General features: G+C 36.4%; 1 long non-coding RNA gene across 2 annotated transcripts in view; it reads right to left on the bottom strand.

Annotated features, from left to right (window-relative positions):
- The window catches only part of LOC103887694, an 84,590-nt gene that overhangs the window by 50,458 nt on the left and 25,793 nt on the right, over nucleotides 1–8,339 (bottom strand). For both annotated transcript variants that reach the window (XR_004176846.1, XR_004176847.1), the window contains one exon: nucleotides 5,484–5,663. This is a non-coding gene — a long non-coding RNA (uncharacterized LOC103887694). The remainder of the gene's footprint in view (nucleotides 1–5,483; nucleotides 5,664–8,339) is intronic.

Consider the following 8,339-nt stretch of genomic DNA (forward strand, 5'->3'; position numbering starts at 1 on the left):
GTTAAATTCAGTTTAATAGTATTTTGTTGAGGATTTTTGCATCAATGTTGATAAGAGATTTTGGTCTGTAGTTTTCCTGTATATTTATCTGGCTTTGATATTACAGTAATTCTGGACAGATACGATGAGTTAGGAAGTGTTTTCTCCTCTTCATTTTTCAGGAAAAGTTTGAAAAGAATTGGTGTTAGCTTGTTGCTAATGTTTGGTAGATTCACCTCTCAAGTATCAGGTCTACAGCTTTTCTTTGTTGGAAGTTTATTGCATTTTATTATTTTTCTGAGACAGGATCTCACTCTGTCACCCAGGCTGGAATGCAGTGATACAATCACAGCTCACTGCAGCCTCAACTTCCCAGGCTCAAGTGATTCTCCTACCTGAGCCTCCCAAAGTGTTGGGATTACAGGCATGAGCCATCATGCCCAATGTAAGATTTTTGGTTACTAGTTAAATCTCCTTAGTAGTTATAGGTCTATTCCAATTTTCTATCTTTTCATGATTTAGCTTTGGTAGGTTTCGTGTTTCTAGAAATTTGCTCATTTCATTTGAATTATCAAATTTATTGGCATACGATTGCTCTTAAAAGCCTCATAATCCAACCACTGAGAATTAGGCAAGATAGCAGAAGAGGAACAGCTCCAGTCTGCAGCTCCCAGCGTGATGGACACAGAAGACAGGTGATTTCTGCATTTCCAACTGAGGTACCTGGTTCATCTCTTGGGACTGGTTGGACAGTGAGTGCTGCCCATGGAGGGCGAGCCAAAGCAGGGTGGGGCATCACCTCACCCAGGAAGCACAAGGGGTTGGGGGATTTCCCTTTCCTAGCCAAGGGAAGCCGTGACAGATTGTACCTGGAAAAACAGGACACTCCTGCCCTAATACTGAGCTTTTCCAACGGTATTAGCAAAAGGCAGACCAGCAGATCATATTTCGCTCCTGGGTCCGTGGGTCCCATGCCCACGGAGCTTTGCTCACTGCTAGCACGGCAGTCCGAGAGGCTGGAGAGGACGTGGAGAAACAGGAACACTTTTACACTGCTGGTGGAAGTGTAAATTAGTTCAACCGCGGTGGAAGACAGTGTGGCGATTCCTCAAGGATCTAGAACTAGAAATACCATTTGACCCAGCGATCGCATTACTGGGTATACACCCAAAGGATTATAAATCATGCTACTATAAAGATACATGCACACGTATGTTTATTGCGGCACTATTCACAATAGCAAAGACTTGGAACCAACCCAAATGTCCAGCAATGATAGACTGAACAAAGAAAATGTGGCCGCTTGGTGCGGTGGCTCACACCTGTAATCCCAGGATTTTGGGAAGCCGAGGCGGGCGGATCACGAGGTCAGGAGATCGAGACCATCCTGGTTAACACGGTGAAACCCCATCTCTACTAAAAATACGAAAAAAAAAAATTAGCTGGGTGTGGTGGCAGGGGCCTGTAGTCCCAGCTACTTGGGAGGCTGAGGCAGGAGAATGGCATGAACCCAGGAGGTGGAGCTAGCAGTGAGCCAAGATTGTGCCACTGCACTCTAGATTGGGTGACAGAGCAAGACTCCGTCTCAAAAAAAACAAAAACAAAAACAAAAAAAAGAACATGTGGCACATATATACCATGGAATACTATGCAGCCATAAAAAAGGGCGAGTTCATATCCTTTGCAGGGACATGGATACAGCTGGAAACCATCATTCTCAGCAAACTCTCACAAGGACAGAAAACCAAATACCACATGTTCTCACTCATAGATGGGAATTGAACAATGAGATACAGGGTGGGGAACATCACACACGGGACCTGTCCCAGGGTGGAGGGCTGGGGGAGGGATAGCATTAGCGGAAGTACCTAATGTAAATGACGAGTTATTGGGTGCAGTAAACCAACATGGCATATGTATACCTATGTAACAAACCTGCACATTGTGCACATGTACCCTAGAACTTAAATTTTTTTTAAAAACCTCATAATCCTTTTTATTTTTTATAGTCAGTAGTAATGTCCCCATTTTTATTTCTGATTTTAGTAATTTGAGTCTTCTCTCTTTTTTCTTAGTTTATCTAGCTAAAAGTTTGTTGAAATGTTTTATCTTCTCAAATACTAACTTTTTATTTTATTGATTTTCTCTATTGTTTTACTATTCTCTCTTTCATTTATTGGAGCGCCAGTCTTTATTATTTCCTTCTTTCTGCTACCTTTGGGTTTAATTTGTGTTTCTTTTTGTAGTTCCTTAAGCATAATTAGATTGTCAGTTTGAGATTGTTCTTGTTTTTTCAATGTAAATATTTAGAGTTATAAAGTTCTCGCTTAGTAGTGCCTTCACAGTTTCCCATAAGTTTTGCTATGTTATGTTTTATTTTCATTCATTTCTAAGTATTTTTAAATTTCCCTTGTGACTGCTTCTTTAATCTATTATTGTTTAACAGTGTGTTGTTTAGCTTCCACAGACTGGTGGCTTCTACAGTTTCACTTCTATTATCGATTTCTAACTTCACCCCCTTTGTGGTTGGAGAAGATACTTTGTATGATCTCTATATTTTTAAATCCGTTGAGACTTAATTTGTAACCTAATATATAGTCTATACTGAAAAATGTCCCATGTGCGCTTGGGAAGAATGTAAATGCTGTTTTTGTTAGGTAGAGTATTCTGTGTATAACTCTTACATCTAGTTGGTTTATTATATTGTTTAGGTCCTCTATTTCCTCAATTATCTTCCATGTGATTGTTGTATTCATTACTGAGAATGGGGTATTGAAGTCTCCAAGTAGCATTTATTGTAGAACTATCTATTTCTTCCTTTAATTCTGTCAGTTTTTGCTTCATATATTTTTATAGTGTGTCATTAGGTACAGAAATGTTTGAAATTGTTAGATTCTAGCTCTATTAAACCTTGTATTAATATGTAATGTCCTGTTTTGTCTCTTGTACATTTTTTAATTTATAATCTATTTTGTCTGTTATTAATATAGCCATTCCTGCCCTCTTTTGGTTACTATTTGCATGGAATACTTCTCTCCATCCTTTCTCTTTTAAATTATTTATGTCTTTAAATCTAAAATGAGTCTCTTGTAGACAGCGTATGTTTGGATTATGTGTTTTAATTGATTCTGCCAATCTCAGCATTTTGATTGAAGCATTAATATATTTACATTTAGAGAAATTACTGATAAAGAGGGAATTATTTCAGTCATTTTAGTTATTTCTTTCCTACATGCCTTTTAGCTTTTTTGTCCCTCATTTCTGGCATTACTGTCTTTCTTTGTGGTTAGTTGATTGTTTGTAGTGAAATGTTTACATTTCTTTATACACACACACATACATCTATACACATATACACACACACACACATATATGCATGCACACATATATATACACACACATATGAATACACACACATACATAGCTATTTTCTTCCCCATTAGTTACAATGGAGATTACATGTAATATCCTAACGTTATAACCTTCTAATTTGAATTTACACAGGTTTAACTGCAATAACTTACAAAACTCTGCTCTTTTACAGCCCCATTCCCTATCCCTTTCAGTTGTTGATGTGATAAAATACCATCTTCATATATTATGTGTTCAAAAATGTAAACTAATGATTCTTTGAAATGCATTTGTCTCTTAAATTATATGGAGAACAAAAAGTGGAGTTACAAGTCATTATTACAATAATACTAGCTTTTATGATTGTCTGTGTGTTTACTTTTACTGAGAACTTTATTTATTCATATGGCAGCAAGTTTCTATCTAGTGTCTGTTTATTTCATCCTATAGGACTCCCTTGAGTATTTCTCCCAGGACAGGTCTATTGGTAACAAACTACATCAGCTTTTGCTTATCTAGAAATGTCTCATGTTATTCCTGGCTTTTGAAGGATAGTTTTGCCAGATAAAAGATTTTTGGTTGACACTTTTTTTCTTTTAGAACTTTGAATATATCTGCCAACTGCCTTCTGGCCTCTAAAGTTTCTAATGAGAGATCTGCTGATAATTTTATTGAGGATCCCTTGTATGTGGTCCGTTGCTTCTCTTTTGATGCTTTCAAGACTCTCTTTGTCTTTGGCTTTTAAAATTTGATTATAATGTGTCTTGCGTGAATTTCTTTAAGTTCATCTTACTTGGAGTTTGCTGAGTTTTTGGATGTCTATATACATGTCTTTCATCAAATTTGGGAAGTGTTAGGCCATTATCTTTCAAAATAATGTCTCTGCTCCTTCCTTTCTCTTTTATTTTTCTTGAATTCCCACAATGTGTATGTTGGTCCACTTGATGGCTTTTCACACGTCCTTTAGGCTGTCTTCGGTATTCTTCAATTTGTTTTCTTCCTGTTCCTCCAACTTAATAATTTTCACTCTCCTATCTTTATGTTTCCCAATTCTTTCTCCTGTCAGTGCAAATCTGCCCTTGAACCTTTCTACTAAGTTTTCCATTTCAGTTATATTAATTTTTAGCTCCACAATTTATTTTCCTTTCTTGTCCAAATTTTTAAAAATCTTATTATTGATATTTACATTTTGTTCATATATCATTTCCTTCATTCTCTACATCTTTTTTTTAGTTCTTTGAACATGTTCAAGACAGTTGTTCTAAAGTCTTTGCCTAGTATATTTGCCATCAGGTCTTTTTTGGAGACATTTATATTGATTTATTTTTTGTTTGTTTGAATGAGCTATACTTTCTTGTTCCTTTGTACGCCTTGTGATTTTTGGTTAAAAACTGGACATTTGAATCTAATAATGTTGTATCTCTGAAAAGCAGATTCTCCCCATTCCCCAGGATTTGCTGGGAGTTTTTGTTATTGCTTTGGTTTTTTGTCTTTTTTTTTTTTTTCTTAGAGATGTGATCTTGCTGTGCTGCTCAGGCTAGCCTCAAACTACTGGGCTCAAATGCTCCTCCCAGCTCAGCCTCCAGAGTAGCTGGGATTATAGGTCACTGCACTTGGCTTTGATTTGGGGCTTTGTTTTGTTGTTTTTGTTGTAAGCTGTCTCTGTGCTGAGAATAAGCCTGAAGTATAAACTTCAGATCTTCACAGGTCTTTTCTGAGCCTTTCCTTGGGCATATGCAGTCACTTTGTAATTCTCCCAATATATACAATTATTTTTTAATGTTCTAGTGTTTGATGTTGGGCTTCCAAATGTTGGAAAGAGAAAAATAAAGGCAAGATAAGAATGGTGCCAACCCTTTACTTGAGCCAGAGGGGGAGTAGCTTGCAACAATGGGGGGAGGTGCAACAACAGTGACTGCCTACCTCTTTGTCTGCACCTTTGTAATCAGAAGCAGCAATCAGTGACAAGAGCACAGATCTCTGATATTTGAAGGACATAGTCCTTTTTTGCCCACCCTGGCTCCCACAAGCTCTGTATAAGCTGCTCCTGGAACATATGCACAGCTGCCTGCCTCGGGGCTTAGTGGTGGGGGAAGAATAGCTGCTACTGTGCTAAGAACTGAAATTGACTAAAATTACTTCAATTTACCTACCAAGCTTTCTTCTGAAGTTGCAAGGCTTCAATAGACTCTAGAGATCCAAAGTAGTTGCATCAGACAAATTCTGCCAGTAAAATTTTTGTCTAGGAAGGGAGACAGATTCCTGGTGCTTTCTACTCTGCCATCTTCTCAGAAATTGTTCCTCATTCTCCTTTTATATGATGCTCCTTTAAGCTAAGCATATTGGAAAAGAAGAAAGAAAACTGCCATTATTCTCAGATGACATAGAAACCAAAAAATGCATAGAAAATTATTCAAGCTAATAATCATATTTAGTGATATTGCTGGAATTAAAGTTTTTATATAAAGATTAATTGCATTTATAGAAACAAGTAATAAATAGAAAATGCACTTTAAAATGCTACCATCTACAGTAAAGACAACATATATAAGAGATCTGTAATTTCTTAAGATGTGAAAGACTACTATGGAGAAAGTTATAATAACTTTATTAACAGACACTTTCAAAGATGTAAATAACTTGAGAGGCAACCCATTTTCATTAAAAAACTTAAAATCATAAAGATTTTCATTTTTTCCCATGTTATTCCAGGTACATCCAATCAAAATTCCAATGGGGTTTCTTATGGGACTTTTATGATAAAACTAAAACGAAAGCATAAAAAGCCAAGAAAACTAAGGCATTCCTGAGGATGAAAAACTGTGTGTGTCTGTCGGAGGATGGGATACCATTACCTATGACAGGTCTGAGGAGTGGCAGAAATGGCTTTTCAAATTAGTGTGGAAAAGATGGGTTATTAAAGTTATGTTGGGGCAAGCAGTTAACCACACGGAAAAAATGAAATTGGATCAAGTCTGTGCACTACACACAAAAGATAAATTTAATAAATTAATAGCTCAAATTTAAAGACAACATTTAAAATTTTAGAAGAAAATGTAAAGTATATTTACATCCTCAGAGTAGGGAGAAATTTTTCAAATCAGATTCAAAAAAATCAAACTATAAAATACAAGTGGTATGCATTTGACTATATTAAAATTAAGAATTTATTTTCATTATAAGGCACCATAAAGAGAGTGAAAAAATAACCCATAAAGTTGGAAAAGATATGTTCAATGCGCATAACTGAAAAATAATTACAATCAAGAATATGTAAAGCATGGTGATAAAAATTAATAAACGTGTGGGCAGCACAATAGAAAAATGGGCAAAAGATACAAGCAGGCATTTCACAGTAAAGGAAACAAAAGCAGCCAATAAATGTCAAGAAATGCTCAACCACATTAGTAATGTGATAGATATAAACTGAAACTACTCACCTTAATGACACAAATTTAGTCTGATGATTAAGTTTTGGCAAAGAGGTGGAGTAGGAATTCTCAATCATTGCTGTTGGTAGTGTAAATTGATATAACTACGTTGGAAGAAACTTTCTAGGTAAATAGTAAATTTTAATATGCATGTGCTATTTCACTGGGCAATTCCATTCCTAGGTGTAAACACTGGAAAAATTCTTGCAGAAGAGCACCAAGAGACATGTGTGCAGGAACGCTGACAGCAGCATGTAGAAGAAAATACTGGAAATAAACCTTATGTTGTTATACATAGAAAGGATCAGTAAATCAAAGCGTATTTGTCTAATGGAATACCATAGAGCTATGAAAATAAGTGAACAGCTGCTACTTGTACCAATTGGATAAATCTCAAAAACAATGCTGAGCTAAAAATGCAAGAAATAGAAGAATGCATATGGTATTATTTCATTTCTATAAAGTCAAGACTAATGAACATGTTGAAACTAATATAATAAAGTGATTATAATAAGTGAATATAAAACTAAAGAATGTATTATTTAGGGAAGCAGACATATGTGATAATACTATAAATGTAGTAAGAAAATAGTTCCAAACTCAGAATAGTGGTTTCTCCAGGGGAATGATGAGCTTTTAACTGGGGAGAAGTATATAGGATAACAGTCAAAGATAATGTTATATTTTAAGTTACGTGATGGAGAAAGGGTTTTCATTTTGACTTTTTTTTTTTTTGAGATGGAGTCTCACTGTTGTCACCCGAGCTGGAGCACGATGGCACTATCTCAGCTCACTGCAACCTCCGCTTCCTGGGTTCCAGCAGTTCTCCTGCTTCAGCCTCCCATTTAGCTGAGATTACAGGCACCCGCCACCACATCCAGCTAATTTTTGTATTTTTAGTAGAGATGGGGTTTCACCATGTTGACCAGGCTGGTCTCGAACTCCTGATCTCCGGTGATCCACCCACCTTGGCCTCCCAAAGTGCTGGGATTACAGGTGTTGAGCCACCACACCTATCCACATTTTTCTTAAAATGTATACCTAAACTCATGTGCAGAGTAGATTTTACAATTAAAGAGACTAAAAATAATACAAGATTGTTGAAAAAAATTAACAATGTAAAAGGATACACATGGTCACAATTTAAAACTATTCATTCTATGACTCATAATGGCAGTGATTCTTTCCAATACCCAAGTGCTCAGATGGGATGCAAGTTTGATGCGGACTCACCTGGAGCTCTTAAGGAGCTATTGAAAATAAATGTTTAATCTGCAGGTTATATCATTTATTTAGAATCGGGGATGCCAAATTCAATAGAAAATACCTCACTAGATATAAATGGTAGCTCCACCTGATAGTCCTGAATACGGTAAACCTGGAGCTACTGGCCTTGCTGTTTGCTTTTGCAAATCCTTGACTTTGATTTGACATTCTGACTCTTTGGCTCAACTGTATTCTCTTGACTACCTTGGGAAAATGCCACACTCAGTTTAACTTGGATCAAAAGCAAGGTTACTTAACACAGGGAAGCAATGCAGTATAAACTAGGAAATCCCCATGTTGGAGACAGATGGT

This window comes from Papio anubis, chromosome 1 (genome assembly GCF_008728515.1).
Source record: "Papio anubis isolate 15944 chromosome 1, Panubis1.0, whole genome shotgun sequence".
Classification (NCBI taxonomy): Eukaryota; Metazoa; Chordata; class Mammalia; order Primates; family Cercopithecidae; genus Papio; species Papio anubis.